General features: G+C 41.0%; 1 pseudogene; it reads right to left on the bottom strand.

The window, feature by feature from the left end:
- Positions 1-6,292: 6,292 nt before the first annotated feature.
- LOC116558042 lies at positions 6,293-19,000 on the bottom strand (annotated as a pseudogene).
- Between the last annotated feature and the right edge of the window lie 274 nt (positions 19,001-19,274).

The following is a 19,274-nucleotide window of genomic DNA, read 5'->3' on the forward strand; positions in this document are numbered from 1 at the left end:
TGGGTGAGGATCACTATTATAAACATAGCCGAGGTTAGCTTGCACTGCAGTGGGGGAGAAAGCAAGCTGGGGAAGAGAATGCTTTGCCTTTGACAAATAATAATCAACCAGGCACTGTGCTTTTTTCTGTACAGCTATCTCACTTAATTCTTGCCTCTTCCATCTAAGGTAGCTGGTATTATTTCACAGATGAAGATACTGAGGCCTAGGGAGGTGTATTAATGTCATTCATCCAACAAAGATTTTAGTGCCTATCCATATTATAAGTGTTTGGAATAAAGCTGGGAACAAAAATGACACAAATTTTAGTAAAAGAGAGAGATAGTAAAGCAAATTAACCAATAAATAAGACAACGTCAGATTGCAGAAAATTCATGAAGATACCTGAAGTAAGTGACTCACTCAGACTTGCCCAAAGTCCCTTTGCTAGTGAATGGTGGAGTTTCCATTTGGACATAGACATCATGTTTTGGCTGAATTACTGAAGTATTAGAATTGCAAGGTAGTTTACTCTTCTAAGGCTGTATAGAAAGATGCCAGAATACATGAATGAAAAGCTCAAGAGAAGAGCTGTTCAAAGCAACTATTACTGGATTCCTTTTTTTCTTTGCATTACTGTCAGATGAAGTTTTTTCTCCTTGCCCACATGACACTGGTAATTACAACAGCTCCTGGTTCTATACTGTGCAGTATTTTGGTATGTAATATTACTAACATTTATTGGAACGTGTTTCTAAGTAAATAATGTTAAGTGCTTTTCCAATTTCTGAAGTGTGGTTTTCAGAAATGTCCTCAAATTTTTTCCCCAATGGCAAAGTATCTGTCATACCCAACTTCTGATAAATGTATCCACTCTATACAATTAGAAAAATGTGTGCTGAAAACAGATGTAGATATTGTTAAAAATGAAATAGCTGGGACTTTGGGCCAGACATTTGGAAATGTGATTATAGCCATTCTGTGGATAAATGGTAGCGAAGTAGGTAAAGGCTTCTATTAAAAATGAAAAAAAAATCAGTAAAAAAAAGTAGCCTATTAGCCTAGAGTCTAGTCTGTAGACATGCTCAGTAATAGCTTTTCAATACTAAAAAAAACTTGGAAAGTCATGTTTTGCCCTTAAGAAAAAAAATCAGGGTTAGAAAATCTAGTGATTGCTACCATTAGATAAAGATTAGAAAGACCCAAATACTTTTTATGTCTTAAAACCTTGTTCAAGTTGTATAGTCCTTTAGTAAACATAGTGATTAGTAAATATGATGCTTGATTGTTTTATTCATTATTTCAACTCTCTAGAAAAAAAATAGAATGAAATAGAAGGGAGAGTGCTTCTCTATAGGTCTTGGTTGTTGGGCCAAGGAAAGCGTCCCCAGATCACACAGCCACAAAGTCAGTGGTACAGATGCTCTGACTATTTTCCTAGGGAAAAACAACCTCCAAGAAGAAATAAAAACCTTCAGGAGGACAAACCTTGCAAACTTCAACTTATGAAATAATGACAATGATCATATCTCCACGTATGCATCATGCAGAGCTCATGTAAACACTTAGTTTTTAATTGAAAACATGTTAAGGACCTGGTAATCTTATTTATTCATTCTTGAGCTTTTTTGAGATGATCTTCAAGATCCCCTGAAGATAAATAACCCCGTGTTTCCTATTTAAAATGGCTACAGCAAATAAAAGGGGACTTTACATATATATATTTCATACAATGCTCCCTACTCTTATTCTTGACTATGTTTTTTGAACAGATGCTCAATATTTTGACAAAAGCCAATCTAACATTCCTATGTTATGTACATTTCTTTGAAAGCACACTTTTTCCCTAATAGCAATTAGTAGTCTTACGATGAACAGCACAGCTAATTTCTCAAGCAGCATAACTTGCATTGATTTCATAAATTTGAGGGTTAACTTTAAATTGTTTCTATAATAATTTTTTAGTATTCACCACCAAGTCTGCAGTGGTCAGCTCAGGCTCCAGGGAATTCAGTATACATCCTGTACACTCTGTTCATCTTTTGCAACTATATTGGCCAACTTGCAAATTTATCTGTAGTATGCCTGGATGGTTATGCAGAGAAAGCAGCTACTCTCTGGGGGCTAATGTCTCTTCTCCACCAATCAGAATGCAGTTCATGATTCATTAGGTTTGTTGGCTAGATTATTTAACTTAATTCAATATAAATTATTTAATTCCTAAAGACTTCTTCTTATTCAATATGAATGAAACAATTATTCCTGGACACAATCATCCAAATAACACCATGCAGTTTTACCAAGCCCTAAGATAGTCATTAAATCCCAGCTTTCCACTGCTTTACATAAACTACTTATGCTGAGTTTTTGAGGGTATAATGTTACTGAAATTGTTTGAATTCAATAAGGGACTTTGTGTTCTTCTATATTTAATGAGAGAACATCCCAATTACATAGCAATGTGGGAAATCATAAAATATTTCTAGGTAGCAACTTTGCCCTTGTTTTGATAACTTATTTTCTTTTGTTATCTATTATTCCCCATGGGGAAAGGAACGAGTCTATTTTTTTTCCAAATATAAGACTGCTGCTGAGAAGCATTCCAAAAGATGGCTAACCATCTCTTGACATCATTTCTAGCCAGTCAGTGGCTAGTGGAAGAAACACATGGCCAGTATATTTTCGCTCTTGAATGTAATTTATGTGACATGTGTCCCCAAATAGGGTGTTCTTTGTCTTAGACTGGCTTTCCTGGGTACAGACTCAGAGGCAGAGAATTGCACACTTCCTGTAGGGATTTGAGGAAGTCAGGATTGGCAGAGGTACAAGCTTAAGTGCAATTGCAATGCCATTGCCACTGAGGCTCAGCCAGTCCTCTGGTGCATGCTGGAGATGGGACAGCATCCACAGATGTCTTGAATTGAAACAAGAGGGTTGGGCCTTTGTATCCTCACATCATCTAGTCATTGGCTGTGGGTGGCTCCTAGGAGGGAGCATGGCCCTGTGGCAAAGGCAGTTTCCAACAAGCTGTCAGCAGTCAATATTCCAAGCAGCTGGAGAAGTGAGTAGCTCAGTGCTAAGGGGATATCTTGGAGCACCACCTATCCACTACCCCATTCTAAAAAAAATCCCGATGAGGAATACTGACAGACTAGATGAGGAGGAACAGCAATGTTTCTTACATACACAGGGTATTGGTTCTTCTTCCTCAACAAAGCTTAACTTAAATCTTTAAAAACATAACAGTATTATCCCTTTTTCCCCTTTCCCTTCTCTCCTTGCTTTGCCTTTACAAGGCCAGGAATGCAATCAGGTAAACTCCAGAAGAATTTTGACCCTGGAGAATATCAAACTGTGGTGTGCGATTCTTGTGAGACCACGTTGGAAACATCGGAGGTGGAGTTACCAAGGTCTGCGTAGAGTCCCCTGAACAAAAGACCACTTGAAAAAGAAGAAGGAAAGGAGCCAGAAAGGAGCTGTTTGGTTTAAAAGGGGTTGTAAGTCATAAGCTGCAGTCCATTTCTTCTGCTCATTACTCCTTACTGAAGTAAGCAAGGTGCACCTGTGTGCTCACACTGGCATTCCTCTAGCTAGCCACCCTGAATTACCCCTCTCTAGTCTCAAAGAAGGCTCCTTGCAGCTCTCAGAGGAAAAAGTTTTTGTTCTCCAGGTCTTCCCTTCTCACCATACCCCTCGACCATTATACCTATCCTGCTGCTTGCTTTTCCACGAGTCTTTTTCTCATTCATTTATTCATGGTCATTAATTTATTCATTTATTTATTGAACTCCTAGTATGTGCCAGCCCTATTCTGAACATCCTGATTCTTGACTGACTGCCTGGAACTTTTTAAAAAAGGATTATTCCATTTAATTAATTAATTAATTATTTTGTTTGTTTGTTTTTTGTTTTGTTTTGTTTTCCCATTTATTTATTTTATTGCATTTTAGGTTTTGGGGTACATGTGAAGAACATGCAAGATTGTTGCATAGGTACACACATGGCAGTGTGATTTGCTGCATTCCTCCCCATCACCTACATCTGGCATCTCTCCCCTTGCTATCTCTCCCCAGCTCCCCATCCCCCACCATCCCTCCCCTATTTCCCCCCAACTGACCCCAGTGTGTAGTGCTCCCCTCCCTGTGTCCATGCGTTCTCATTGTTCAACACCCACCTATGAGTGAGAACATGCAGTGTTTGATCTTCTGCTCTTCTGTCAGTTTGCTGAGAATGATGGTTTCCAGGTTCATCCATGTCCCTACAAAGGACACAAACTCATCATTTTTGATGGCTGCATAATATTCCATGGTGTATATATGCCACATTTTCCCTGTCCAGTCTATCATCAATGGGCATTTGGGTTGGTTCCCGGTCTTTGCTATTGTAAACAGTGCTGCAATGAACATTCGTGTACACGTGTCCTTATAGTAGAACGATTTATAATCCTTTGGATATATACCCAGTAATGGGATTGCTGGGTCAAATGGAATTTCTATTTCTAGGTCCTTGAGGAATCGCCACACTGTCTTCCACAATGGTTGAACTAATTTACACTCCCACCAACAGTGCAAAAGTGTTCCTGTTTCCCACATCCTCTCCAGCATCTGTCGTCTCCAGATTTTTTAATGATTGCCATTCTAACTGGCGTGAGATGGTATCTCAATGTTGTTTTGATTTGCATTTCTCTGATGACCAGTGATGATGAACATTTTTTCATATGTTGGTTGGCCTCATGTATGTCTTCTTTTGTAAAGTATCTGTTCATATCCTTTGCCCACTTTTGAATGGGCTTGTTAGTTTTTTTCTTGTAGATCTGTTTTAGTTCTTTGTAAATTCTGGATATCAGTCAGATGAGTAAACTGCAAAAATTTCCTCCCATTCTGTTGGTTGCTGATTCACTCTAATGACTGTTTCTTTTGCTGTGCAGAAGCTGTGGAGTTTGATTAGGTCCCATTTGTCTATTTTGGCTTTTGTTGTCAATGCTTTTGGTGTTTTGGTCATGAAGTCCTTGCCTACACCTATGTCCTGAATGGTTTTGCCTAGATTTTCTTCTAGGGTTTTTATGGTGTTAGGTCTTATGTTTAGGTCTTTAATCCATCTGGAGTTGATTTTAGTGTAAGGTGTCAGGAAGGGGTCCAGTTTCTGCTTTCTGCACATGGCTAGGCAGTTTTCCCAACACCATTTATTAAACAGGGAATCCTTTCCCCATTGCTTGTTTTTGTCTGGTTTGTCAAAGATGAGATGGTTGTAGATATGATGCGTTGCATCCGAGACCTCTGTTCTGTTCCATTGGTCTATATCTGTGTTTTGGTACCAATACCATGCTGTTTTGATTACTGTAGCCTTGTAGTATAGTTTGAAGTCTGGTAGTGTGATGCCTCCCGCTTTGTTCTTTTTGCTTAGAATTGACTTCGCTATGCGGGCTCTCTTTTGGTTCCATATGAAGTTTAAGGTGGTTTTTTTCAGTTCTGTGAAGAAGGTCATTGGTGGCTTAATGGGGATAGCATTGAATCTGTAAATTACTTTGGGCAGTATGGCCATTTTCATGATATTGATTCTTCCTAACCATGAACATGGAATGTTTCTCCATCTGTGGGTGTCCTCTCTTATTTTGTTGAGCAGTGGCTTGTAGTTCTCCTTGAAGAGGTCCTTTACGTTCCTTGTTAGTTGTATTCCTAGGTATTTTATTCTCTTTGTGGCAATTGTGAATGGAAGTTTGTTCTTGATTTGGCTCTCTTTAAGTCTGTTATTGGTGTATAGGAATGCATGTGATTTTTGCACATTGATTTTGTATCCTGAGACTTGGCTGAAGTTGCTTATCAGTTTCAGGAGATTTGGGGCTGAGACGATGGGGTCTTCTAGATATACAATCATGTCGTCTGCAAATAGAGATAATTTGACTTCCTCCTTTCCTATTTGAATGCCCTTTATTTCTTTTTCTTGCCTGATTGCTCTGGCTAGAACTTCTAGTACTATATTGAATAGTAGTGGTGAGAGAGCGCATCCTTGTCTGGTGCCACATTTCAAGGGGAATGCTTCCAGTTTTTGCCCATTCAGTATGATATTGGCTGTTGGTTTGTCATAAATAGCTTTTATTATTTTGAGATACGTTCCGTCAATATGTAGCTTATTAAGGGTTTTTAGCATAAAGGGATGTTGAATTTTGTCAAAGGCTTTCTCTGCATCAATTGAGATAATCATGTGGTTTTTGTCTTTGGTTCTGTTTATCCGGTGAATTACGTTTATAGACTTGCATATATTGAACCAGCCTTGCATCCCCGGGATGAAGCCTACTTGATCATGGTGGATAAGCTTTTTTTTTTTTTTTTGAACAAGTACTCAGCATTTAATGAAACTCCCTCCATGTGGCTTCAAGCAACGAGGACACAGGCCCCCCCGCAACACCCTTAATCTTCTCCTCAGCTCTTCTGCTGAAGAATTTGGCCTTGACAATGACAGGCTGCTTTGGGAGCTTTCCCCTACCCAGAACTTTATAGTAGCCCAATCGCACCACATCAATGATCAGAGTAGCCCCAGTCTTGTTTTTAGCAGCATTCACCCGTGTCTGCTCACTAACCAAAGTCCACAATTTGTCAAGGTTGACAGTTGGGCAGAAGCTCTGCTTCCTCTTTAAGTGGTAATGCCTCATACCAACTTTCCCAAAGTAACCTGGGTGGTATTTGTCGAAGTTGATCCTGTGGTGATGCATACCACCAGCATTACCATGTCCTCCAGGGTTCTTCCGGTGCTTGCCGATGCAGCCGTGGCCATGGCTCATGTGGCCCCAAAGTTTCCGGATAAGCTTTTTGATGTGCTGTTGCAATCGGCTTGCCAGTATTTTATTGAAGATTTTTGCATCTATGTTCATCATGGATATTGGCCTGAAGTTTTCTTTTCTTGGTGAGTCTCTGCCGGGTTTTGGTATCAGGATGATGTTGGTCTCATAAAATGATTTGGTAAGAATTCCCTCTTTTTGTATTGTTTGGAATAGTTTCAGAAGGAGTGGTACCAGCTCCTCTTTGTATGTCTGGTAGAATTCAGCTGTGAACCCGTTTGGACCTGGGCTTTTTTTGGGTGGTAAGCTCTTAATTGCTTCCTCAACTTCAGACCTTATTATGGGTCTGTTCAGGGTTTCTGCTTCTTCCTGGTTTAGGCTTGGGAGGAGGCAGGTGTCCAGGAATTTATCCATTTCTTCCAGATTTACTAGTTTATGTGCATAGAGTTGTTTGTAATAATCTCTGATGATGGTTTGAATTTCTGTGGAATCTGTGGTGATATCCCCTTTATCGTTTTTTATTGCATCAATTTGGTTATTCTCTCTTTTCTTTTTTATTAATCTGGCTAGTGGTCTATTTTGTTGATCTTTTCAAAAAACCAGCTCCTGGATTTATTGATTTTTTGAAGGGGTTTTTGTCTCTATCTCCTTCAGTTCTGCTCTGATCTTAGCTATTTCTTGTCTTCTGCTAGACTTAGAGTTTTTTTGATCTTGGTCCTCTAGTTCTTTCAGTTTTGACAATAGGGTGTCAATTTTTGATCTCTCCTTGCTTCTCATGTGGGCATTTATTGCTATATATTTTCCTCTAGAGACTGCTTTAAATGTGTCCCAGAGATTCTGGTAAGTTGTGTCTTCATTCTCGTTGGTTTCGAAGAACATCTTTATTTCTGTCTTCATTTCATTGTTTATCCAGTCAACATTCAAGAGCAAGTTGTTCAGTTTCCATGAAGCTGTGCGGTTCTGGGTTAGTTTTTGAATTCTGAGTTCTAACTTGATTGCACTGTGGTCTGAGAGATTGTTTGTTACAATTTCTGTTCTTTTGCATTTGCTGAGGAGTGATTTACTCCCAATTATGTTGTCACTTTTACAGTACGTGTGATGTGGTGCTGAGAAGAATGTATATTCTGTGGATTTGGGGTGGAGAGTTCTGTAAATGTCTATTAGGTTTGCTTGTTCCAGGTCTGGGTTCAAGTCCTGGATATCCTTGTTAATTTTCTGTCTGGTTGATCTGTCTAATATTGACAATGGGGTGTTAAAGTCTCCCACTATAATTGTGTGGGAGTCCAAGTGTCTTTGTAAGTCATTAAGAACTTGCCTTATGTATCTGGGTGCTCCTGTATTGGGTGCATATATATTTAGGATCGCACCTTGTTGCCTTGATCCTTTTACCATTATGTAATGTCCTTCTTTGTCTCTTTTGATCTTTGTTGCTTTAAAGTCTAATTTATCAGAGATGAGAATTGCAACTCCTGCTTTTTTTTGCTCTCCATTTCCTCTCCTTCATCCCTTTGTTTTGAGCCTTTTGTATCCTTGCATGTGAGATGGGTTTCCTGGATACAGCACACTGATGGGTTTTGTCTTTTTATCCAATTTGCCAGTCTGTGTCTTTTGATTGGGGCATTTAGTCCATTTACACTTAGGGTTCATATTGTTATGTGTAAATTTGATACTGCCATTTTGGTGCTAGCTGGCTGTTTTGCCCATTAGTTGATGCAGATTCTTCATTGTGTTGATTCTCTTTACCATTTGGCATGTTTTTGGAGTGGCTGGTACTAGTTGTTCCTTTATATGTGTAGAGCCTCTTTCAGGAGCTCTTGTAAAGCTGGCCTGGTAGTGATGAAATCTCTGAGTACTTGCATGTTCTCAAAGGATTTTATTTTTCCTTTACTTATGAAGCTTAGTTCGGCTGGATAGGAGATTCTGGGTTGAAAGTTCTTTTCTTTAAGGATGTTGAATATTGGCCCCCACTCTCTTCTGGCTTGTAGGGTTTCTGCTGAGAGATGTGCTGTGAGTCTGATGGGCTTCCCTTTGTGGGTAACCCGACCTTTCTCTCTGGCTGCCCTTAGTATTTTCTCCTTAATTTCAACCCTGGTGAATCTGACGATTATGTGCTTTGGGGTTGCTCTTCTTGACAAATATCTTTGTGGTGTTCTCTGTGTTCCCTGGACTTGAATATTGGCCTGCCTTGCTAGGTTGGGGAAGTTTTCCTGGATAATATCCTGAAGAGTATTTTCCAGCTTGGATTCATTCTCTTCGTCACATTCAGGTACGCCTATCAGACGTAGATTAGGTCTTTTCACATAGTTCCACATTTCTTGGAGACTTTGTTCATTCCTTTTTACCCTTTTTTCACTATTCTTGCTTCCCCGTTTTATTTCATTGAGTTGGTCTTCAACCTCTGATATCCTTTCTTCTGCTTGGTCAATTCGGCTGTTGATACTTATGCATGCTTCGTGATGTTCTCGTGTTGTGTTTTTCAGCTCCATCAGTCCATTTATATTCCTTTCTATTTTGTCCATTTTTGTTAGCATTTCGTCAAATCTTGTTTCAAGCTTCTTAGTTTCTTTGCATTGGGTTAGAATATGTTCTTTTAGTTCACAGGAGTTTCTTACTACCCACCTTCTGAAGTCTGATTCTGTCATTTCATCACACTCGTTCTCCATACAACCTTGTTCCCTTGCTGGTGAGGAGTTGTGATCCCTTTTAGGAGGAGAGGTGTTCTGGTTTCGGGTGTTTTCATTCTTTTTGTGCTGGTTTCTTCCCATCTTCATGGATTTATCCACCTGCCGTCTTTGTAGTTGCTGGCTTTCAGTTTGGGTCTCTGAGTGGACGTTCTATTTGTTGATGATGAGGTTATTTCTGTTTCTTGGTTTTCCTTCTGACAGTCTGACCCCTCTGCTGTAGGTCTGCTGAGGTCCACTCCAGGCCCTGCTTGCCTGGGGATCACCTGCAGCAACTGCTGAACAGTAAGGGTTGTTACCAGTTTTCTTCTTCTGCTATCTTTGTCCCAGAAGGATACCTGCCAAGTGTCAGTCTGATCTCTCTTTTATGAGGTGACTCTTTGGATATACAGAGGTCAGGGAGCTGCTCGAGGAGACGGTCTCTTCTTTATAGGAGCTCAAATGCTGAGCTGTGAGCTCTGTTGTTCATTCAGAGCTGCTGGGCAGGTATGTTTAGGTCTGCTGCAGCAGAGCTCATAAACTGCTTTTTGTTCCCAGGTGCTCTGTCCCAGGGATTTAGGGCTTTATGAGTTTCCGTTATGCTGCTGCCTTCTTTTTTTTCCTTCAGAGCTGCCCTGCTCAGCAAGGAGGCAGCCTAGTCACTGTCTGCCTGTAGAGACTTTGCTGAGCTGCTGTGGGCTCTGCCCAGCTGCCGAGTGAACTTCCCTGCAGCCCTGCTATTTGGGTGTAGTTAGAACTGCCTCGGCAAGGGTGGCCCGCCTCTGTTAAGGTGGAGTCTCTCTGCAGTGGCGGGTTGCCTTGGCAATGGCGGGCTGCCTCAGCATTGGCTGACTACCTCCATAGTGGCGGGCTGCCTCGGTAATGGCGGACGCCCCTCCCTCACAGAGCTGGACCGTCCCGGGTTCAGCTGAGCTTGCTGTAAAACTCTCAATCCAGAGAGTTTCTGATTGCTGTTCTTTTTTCGGAGTGGGACCAGCCGAGCCTGATCGCCTGGCTCCCTGCCTCAGAGTCTTTTTTTTTTTTTTTTAAATTGGTGGTCCAGTCGCCTGTTGAAGAGGCACGGGGTCTGTGTTTTTTCCCGTGCGGCAACTCACTGTGGTGGCTTAAACAGCGGCACTGAGATTTGTGGCGCTTTTTTGCCCTGGAATCTACTGTCCAGGTTCTCTGCTCAGTCCCCTTTTTAATCAGATAAATGGGCGACTTCCCATGGCTCCAATCGCCAGCCAAAAGGGCACCCCGACCAGTGTATTTTGTATGGAGAACCGCTGCTCTGGGGCGCCGACAAAGCAGCCGTGCGGGGCAAAGCTGCGGCGGCAGCCGGCACAGCCGCGCTGGCGACCCGTGGAGCTCCTCCGCCTGGGAATTGCCTAGTCTGTGGGCAATAAAAATGCAGCGTCCACTCACCCTCTGTGCTTTCACTGGGAGCTGCAATCCTGAGCTGTTCCTAAATGGCCATCTTGGATCAACCCAGTTAATTAGTTTAAGATGGAAGTTTCACCATGTTGCCCAGGCTGGCCTCGAACTCCCAGGCTCAAGCAATCCTACTGCCTCAGCCTCCAGAGTAGCCGGGACCACAGGCATGCACCATCACGCCAGGATCGCCTGGAATATTTGGCACCTGTTTTGCTTCCCTTCTGGTTCTTTTCTGTTTGTCTGACGTCTGATTCAGCTGTCCCTGATCTTTGTTGCCTGTGTGGGTGTTAGATTTGGTTGATCCTCTTGCTTCTGATCAGAAACTTTCTGGTCTTTTCTTGACAAGCTTGGCCTGACATCTTCATCCTCAGTAAGTGGTTTATGAAAACTGCTTTGGCCTTCAAGTCCCATCTCCTCTGATCACAGATATTCTGCTGTCACCTATGAGCCATTGTCATCCAAGGTGAGCAAAAGATAATAAATAGTTCCAGTGAAAATGGCTGTGGCAAATGCTGAATGGAAAAGCCAGAATGTGGAGGCTAGGAACAACACTTGGGAATGTGAAAAGTGGAGACACCAAAACGGGACTAGCAGTTTGTCATTCATAACAAATGAATCATTTGACTTTGCTCCTTTCTCCATCTCATTTCTCTCCCAGGGACTGATCCTAATGAAACAATTGTGCTGTGTTGGTTTGGAAAACATTTTGAAGTTTCTGGTTTTATTCTGATCTAATAGTTTTAGGTCAATTTTTATGGCTTAAAGTGGTTTATTTAATTAGTGTTTTTGTTTTTGCCTTTTTGGAAGATCTTTTTACATCCTTGTTCAACAATGTTGAATGTTTGTTCTGTGACTGGCTCAATCCAAAGACTGTAGTGTAACCACATCTCCCTAAGTGTGTTGGATGCATTAGCTCCTTTAACTCCACAACAGCCCTGTGGTGTAGGTCCTGTTATATTATTCACAAATAAGGATATAGAGGGACAAAGGGTAACTTGCCCTCTGACACTGGGAAACCCCACTCCAAAGGCTATGCTATTATCCATTAAGTCATACCACCTGGACAGAAATAGGCACTCAAAGATAATTGCAAAATTCAGTGGTACGTGCCTGTTTTGTTTTGAATGCCTTCCTGCTACTCCCTCATGTTTATGTTTCTTTCATAATCTCTGTTCTGTTTCTTCAAGCTGGTAGGCCATCGTTGTGAAAATTCACTTGCTATGCTGCTTAAACTCAGAAACCTGTTTCGCTGTCTCACTTCTTTATTGACTTTTCATCTATTTTCTATTTTCACTTGAAGATGTATCTGGAGTCCCTTGACTATCCCTATTAATTTTTTCCCCTTGCCATGGTTTGTTTTTCATTTAAATTTCGTAATAGTGTTATTTGAGTTAGTAAAGATAGAACTTTTATGAAAGCCTCAATATCAAAATTAAGTTGCACTGCAGGGTACTATGGGTAAAACTGGAAGGACGGGCATTTAAAATCTCTATTGAGGTTCTCTAACTGAGTCTATTTGAGGCTAATGCAATAGTGTGTGCCTGATTTATGATGATGTATTCTGACGTATAAAATGCTGTTTGTAAATAGTTTAATAAAAGGCTATTGCTCCAAATTCCAAATTAGCAGTGAAGGTGATTTCTATTAGAGAAGACATTTGTGGAGGGTTTTGTTCTTGATGCTTAATAAAGTGAGTTCTTTTTCTCAATACAATACACACTGTTGAATTGTAGCATAGCTCTGGGGACCTGCTGTTGTATGCAAGAATAAAAACATATCTCTGCTCCTTGTTTATTTATGCATTTTTGGGTACGTATGGCAAAATAATTTTCCTTACGGTTCCCAGTTCAGTTTTTTCTCCTGATTATGTGTTAAAAATTTGGGCATAAGTTTCCTTAGTATCTCAGTTTAACCATGTGAATCTCCAAGCCTCCTTTATTACATGACATTTCTAGTACTTTAATGAGGGTTTGACATTTTCATGTTACAATTTTGTTTTATTTTTATATTCCTTGAAGTGACTTTCATGCTGCCATAGTGTGCTGCCTATTTACAATTTCTAAAGGTGCTTGGAGACACACCTTTTCAGAAAGAAGTACATCAGGAAATCATTCAGGATTCTCAGTGTTAGTGTTCAGAGGGGTGTATTTTTTTTTTAATGACTTTACATGTAGGATTTTTGTTCTGAGCAACATCAAGTGCTAGATTCTTTTGAAATGGCAAAGGCCAAATGTGATTTAGACCAGGGCTTGCAAAATTCAAACACCTGAGGGCTCAGTAGGAGACATGAGTCACAGAGGCAGGCCCAGAGGACTGTGGAGGCTGTGGAAGGCATGTCCATCCACAGATGATAGCTGTACATTTGCCCATTCTGATGGTCGCTATGAGGGAAAGTCCAGCAACATTCTGTTTTTTTAGTATTTCAGGGGAATATGGGAATTGGGATGTCTGAATGAAATATTCTGACTTTCAACTCTATTTCTGGCCCAGCATACAATTGGACACATGTACTGTGTTCACAGTGAATGGGTAATGCTTCCAAATAGTCAAGAAAGAAAGTTATTTTTGGAGATTGTCTTTCAAAAGACCTAGACAAACAGAACCTCAATCTAGGAATCTTCAATTGCCCCCCCAGGGTAGAGCATTGTGTGGCATCATTCTGAAGTGGTAAAAGTGATTAAGCTGCACCCCCATTTTTCAAATAACCCACAGTCTAGAGGGAAGTCTATGACATGACAAACATAACTAAAATGTAGGGTGAAGTCATATTACTTCCAAAAGAGATATTCAAGTGAAATTCAAAGGAGGGAGAAGTCATGTCTGATTGGTGAGACCAGGGAAGGATTAATGCATTGAGATGAGCCTTGACGATGAATATAGCATTGTGGTAGATGTGGGTAGGAGGACTTTCCAGAAGGAAACTTTCCAGGAGAGTGGAGGCATGGAGGCAGAAAAACGCAGCTGTGCAGGGATGCTCCGAATGCAGGAACTAGACAAGTGTAAGGCAGGAGAGTTGTTGGCAAGGAGGCAGGAAAGGGACATTGAGTGCACTTTATGAGGATATTGAGTGCTAGACAGAGACAAGTTTATACAATTATTTTGGTAGACAGAGACAGGCCATCAATGCTTTCTGACTTGGAGAATAGGATGCCAAATATTTTTTTAGGGGAAAAGTTAAAGAACAAGATGGCAAAATAAGAGAGGGGGAGGCTGTTTTTCACTTACTCAGAGTTTAAGTTCACCTTTAGTCATTTGTTTTATCCTCTTGATTGCAGCTTACATTTTCATTCCCAGATAAAACATCCAACATCCTCTGAGAGTTGGAGTTTATGCCCAGGTGACTGCTTATGGTCCTCCACCTGAGGTGTCAGCCTGAGCTGTTCATCCCTGATGGTCTCCTTGCTGCAGAATTGTGGATTCCCAAGGACCTCTCCTCCTTCTTCCTAGCTATTAAAAGAATATTCCAGCCAGAGGAAACAGTCAGTTGCAAGTGCCTTGAGGTGGGAGCACACCTAACAGGAGCTTTTGAGTGAGGCTGTAGTGAAGTGAGTGGGGACAGAGTCACCAGATAACAGAAAGTAATGGGTGCCAGATCATGTGTGACATTGTGAGTGTAAGAGTTTGGCTTTTACATTAGTAAGATGGGAAGCCATTGCAGCAAGAGAGTAATGTGGAGAATTTTGGACTTGAATTGATTTAATTTTCTTGTCTTGTCACTTATTTCCCAAATCTTGCTTTTTTTGTGCTATTTTTTGGAGATTTTCTCAGCTTTGTTTTTCTGTCCATCTACAAGTTTTTAATTACTTCTGCAACATTTTTAACTCCCAGGAACTCTTTCTTATTCTCAGAGTTTTGAGTATCCCATTTCATGAATGTGTTATCTTCTCATTGTCTCAGATATATTGATTGCAGCTTCTGTGAGCTTTTCTCTTCTGCCCACCTTGACTTTTTTGTGAAAGTCATAAGACTATTCTGGTTGCTTTAGGTTCTGTCTTTCACATTAGAAGCATTCCTTAAATGTTGAAGTTTCTTGGATATCTATAGGCATTTAACAAGGAACTTAAAAGGTGATTAGAAGTTTTGGTTGTGAATATGGGGCTTATAAAGTGATGGCTTCTCCAGGATGATAGGGAAAGAGACCCAGCCATTTTATTGGAGGTACCAAATGCCAGTAAACATACATCTTTCTTTTGGGGCTTATCAGTTTCCCCAGTGGAGAAATTATCTTATTTCACGCATGGGTAGAAGAGGAAGAAGTGGAGAAGCTGTATGTTATCCTGGAATTCAGATTTCTAACATTTTAGTAGGGAGAGAGAGGATGAGAGGACCTCAGTGGCAGTATAAGGATTTTACTTATTCTGATTTCAACAAGATGCTCATTTTGTTACACTTCCTTATTTTCCCAAGGCCTGTCAGATAACTCCTAGGAAGGTTTGTGCCCATCTTCTGGTTAGCTGTTAAGTTCTTCATGTCCCTGGAGCAGATTCAGATGCACCTTATGGAGGAAGGAAGAGGCCATAATTGTGATTGTTGTTTGTGTTTCATAACCTTTGCAGTGCTCTGCTCTGCTGCTGTGCAGGATCACGGTATCCTTTATATGTCCTCAGTCCCTGGATCCTTCATACTGTCTCCATGGCCTTAGTGACAACTCTCTGCTGACTTGCCCAGGCCTTGGAGGCGTCTTCCTCCTGATGAGGTAAAAGGTTCCTACCCAAACTATCTTGGCCTCAAATATTTAAGCTGAAATAGCAAGTTGAGTAAGAACCCAATCTGTAGTCTAGTAAAGTATGTTATACTGATAGTATTAATGTTCTGGTTTTGTTCATAATGCTGCAGTTGTGTAATATTCTACTATTGGGGAAAGCTGGGTGATGGGGCCTCTCTGTACTGTAATAAGTATGACATAAAAATTTATCTCAACCTTCCAAAGTAAGGTGATGACCCACTCAAGGGGGACTTTCAGAGAAGGTGGACAAGAATCCCATTGTGACTTAGTTGACTACTCACATTCAGCCTATAAGAGAAGTTGGAGAGGGCAGGAAAGAAGTTCAGAGCTAGACATCAGGAAGAATATTTCAGTGGAGAGATTGGTAATATGTCTACGTGCCACCTCTCTTCTCTAGAGAAACTCACTAGCCAACAGACCATCCAGTTGGTTCTTTTCAAACAAAGCATCATTTGTCCAAAGGCAAATTTCAATTTCACCCTCAAATCCTGCTTATAACCCTCAAATGCCTGTTGCCAGCATAAAAATTTAAGATCCAAACTCCCTCAGTACCCTCAGTACATAAGATTTTGGAAGACTGTCAATTTAGTGATATCTTAGTCAACTCAGGTTGCTATTACAAAATACTGTAGACTGGGTACCTTAAGCAACAGACACTTATTTCTCACAGTTCTGGAGGCTGGGAAGTTTAAGATAAAAGTGCTGGCAGATTCATTTCCTGGTGAAGACCCTCTTCCTGGCTTGCAGGCAACCATCTTCTCACTGTATCTTCAGAGAAAGGGAGAGAGAGAGAGAGAGAGAGAGAGAGAGACAGAGAGAGAGAGAGAGAGAGAGAGACGAAGGCCCCATCTCCAAACACCATCACATGGAGGTTAGGGCTTCAACATATGCATTTTGGGAGACACATTCAGTTCATACAGATGAGCACATGAAGAATGCAAGAGTTTTTTCTTTTTTCTAAAGCTCTCTCAACACTACAGTTACTTAAGATGGCACTTACAATACCATAGAGCAAGGTTCATGTTTTTCAGTAATATCTCCAATGGTTTTAATATACTTAGGATTAAAATGAATGTAATTGCATGATGAAGAGTATTGTGAGAAAAATGCTAATATAACCTGTGGCACCCCATTATTTGAGGTAGAGAAACAAGTACTTTGTGCTTCTTTTTATGATAAAACTTACTAAATCTTTCGGTAGGTCACAGCTTTCCACCTAGTTTCTAGCAGAGAATCTGGCTCTATTTAAATAGAGTGCTCAAAAAGTGCTGTTAGAATAAATGAAGAATGGTACTAGAATGGTATTCCTTCCACCTTTCCATTAAAAAACCCATATATCCTGAACCCTGGCCAGCCCGTACCCAACCCTCACTTTCCTACCACCATACACACCTTGTAGCTTTGGACTTTGAGAGCAAAAAGTGAGAATTTATATGGAGGGATGAAAAAAGCAGGATGAGGTTCTCCATGATCATTTAAACACAGAGTGAACTTAAGTTAGGTTTAAAGGCAGAATGCAAAACAAGTGTCATATAGCACAAATTACCCTTGAAGATTTTTTCAGAAGGTACCATGTTATAGATATGTAAAACATAGCTGGTGTTTCTTCCAGCATTGGAACAGCCCACTGCTTGCTTCCATTCAGCATTAGTTGAAGTTGGCTTGAATTGATGGGTTATATTGTATGAAAAAGATCTTTTTAAATGCTCAGTTTAACTCCGTATGGTGACCTGCTGTCACCATGAAAAGCACCCCAGGACCAAAACTGCCTGAAAGATTGCAATTTTCTACCTTCCCTCTCAGTCCCACCAGTGAGTAAAATGGTAGAAAGAAATCACATTCTCTCTCTGTCTCTCCTTCCTTTCCTTCCTCATTTAAATTTTTTGTTTGGCCCAGCAAGCATAGTTGATTTCCCTCAAGTTAAAATGCACCTATGATGAAGTCTCTTTATACCAGAAGTGTGGGAGTTAAATGGTATCTGGCAAAAGCCTTGCTGCTTGAATGGATCAGAGTAAGGCTCAGATCACCAGGGTGTGCTCACCAGGATGCAGTAGGGGAGGATGAGCCACAGATCACCACTCTGCCACAGCCACTCTGGTCAGAGATGGGGACAACTGGTGTTGTGGGAAACATAAAATTATGTCTACGGATTTTGATTTCAAGGGTTTTCAAGGAACCCTGGGCATTACCACATGCCAAGGTGGGACATACATTTAGCATAATGGAAGGAGCTTGGTATGTGGAGAAAGAAGGACTAGGGTGAAATCCTGGCCTCGCATCTTTCTGGCTGTGAGATATTTGGCAAACTATATGACCAATGATTATGTAGATAATAATACATTACAGGGATGCCATGAGGATTAACATATATGTAAGGCATTTAGCTCAAGGCCTGGGACATGCTAAGCACTCAAGATATGGTAGTTTTCTTGCTGCCTCCAAACGTGACAGGCCCTTTTCACAAAGTACAATGATGGATGGAGGCGGGAGTACAATAAAAACAAAACAGGCTCGGCAGGGTGGCTCACGCCTATAATCCTAGCTCTCTGGGGGGCCGAGGTGGGGGGGATCACTTGAATTCAAGAGTTTGAGACCAGCCTGGGCAACATAGCATAAACCCTGTCTCTACCAAAAAAAAAAAAAAAAAATCCCAAAACCAAAAAACAAAAATTAGCTGGGCGTGGTGGCACACCTGTGGTCCCAGATACTTGGGAGGCTGAGGTGGGAGGATCACTTGAGCCTGAGACGTCAAGGCTATAGTGAGCAGAGATTGTGTCACTGCACTTTAGCCTGGGTGAGACAAGGAGACCCTGTCTCAAAAACAAACAAACAAAATAAACCAACAAATATAAAGTGATCCTAGCTAACACCATTTAGGTGCCATCTAATCAGATGTGATTAAAGGATTGGCAAAGAGGAGGTTGTTAGTATAGAGACCACTAGACTGTGATCAACAGGCCTGGCTTCTAGATCTGGGTGTACATTGGCTAAGGCCTTTCTCTTCTGTGTTTCCTCAATAGTCAAATGAGGGAGTTGGACCATCTCTAAGACGCCTTCTAGTTTTGAGATAATAACACTCTGTCTAGTCTCTCCTCTAAAACTTTCAGTGGCTCTCTATTGCCTTCCAAATTAAATCAATTTCTTTGGCTGGTCTTAAAGTTTACTGAAAAATAGCTACAGATTACCTTTGCAGTTCTTTTCCTCCTACTCTCAACTTGGAAAACCCAACACTACAGCAAATTGTCACTTCCTTGTCCATCCCCTGCATTTTTACCTCTTTTCCTTTGCTCTTGCTGTTTCCTCTTTCTGCAGTCTCTGACCCTCTTCATCTGTGAAAATCTTCCCACCCTTCTCTGCATGCCATGAGCTGCCCTTTTCATGAAGTTCTTCATGACATTTGTGCTGCATTCTTCTGTTGGGCCCCATCATTGTTCTTTATGCATCATCTGGCTGTGGGGAGACTATGGGATGATAGGAACAGGAAGCTTACTGTCACTTTGAAAGCACTCATCTGACCATTCCTGGCTGTTCTACCTTTACAGTGGCCTATCTAGTATCTTGTCTGCTGGGAAATGTGTGGACTTGGCTGGTAATTAAGGGAAAGACCCTTTAAATGATGCTTTTGCAGAGCTATGAAATAAAAGTGCTGCTATTCACAGTCAGGTTCTGGAAACAGTGAGGTGTAGATGACATTTCTTTT

Source organism: Sapajus apella, unplaced genomic scaffold (genome assembly GCF_009761245.1).
Source record: "Sapajus apella isolate SASKATOON/1434 unplaced genomic scaffold, GSC_monkey_1.0 scaffold1, whole genome shotgun sequence".
Lineage (NCBI taxonomy): Eukaryota > Metazoa > Chordata > Mammalia > Primates > Cebidae > Sapajus > Sapajus apella.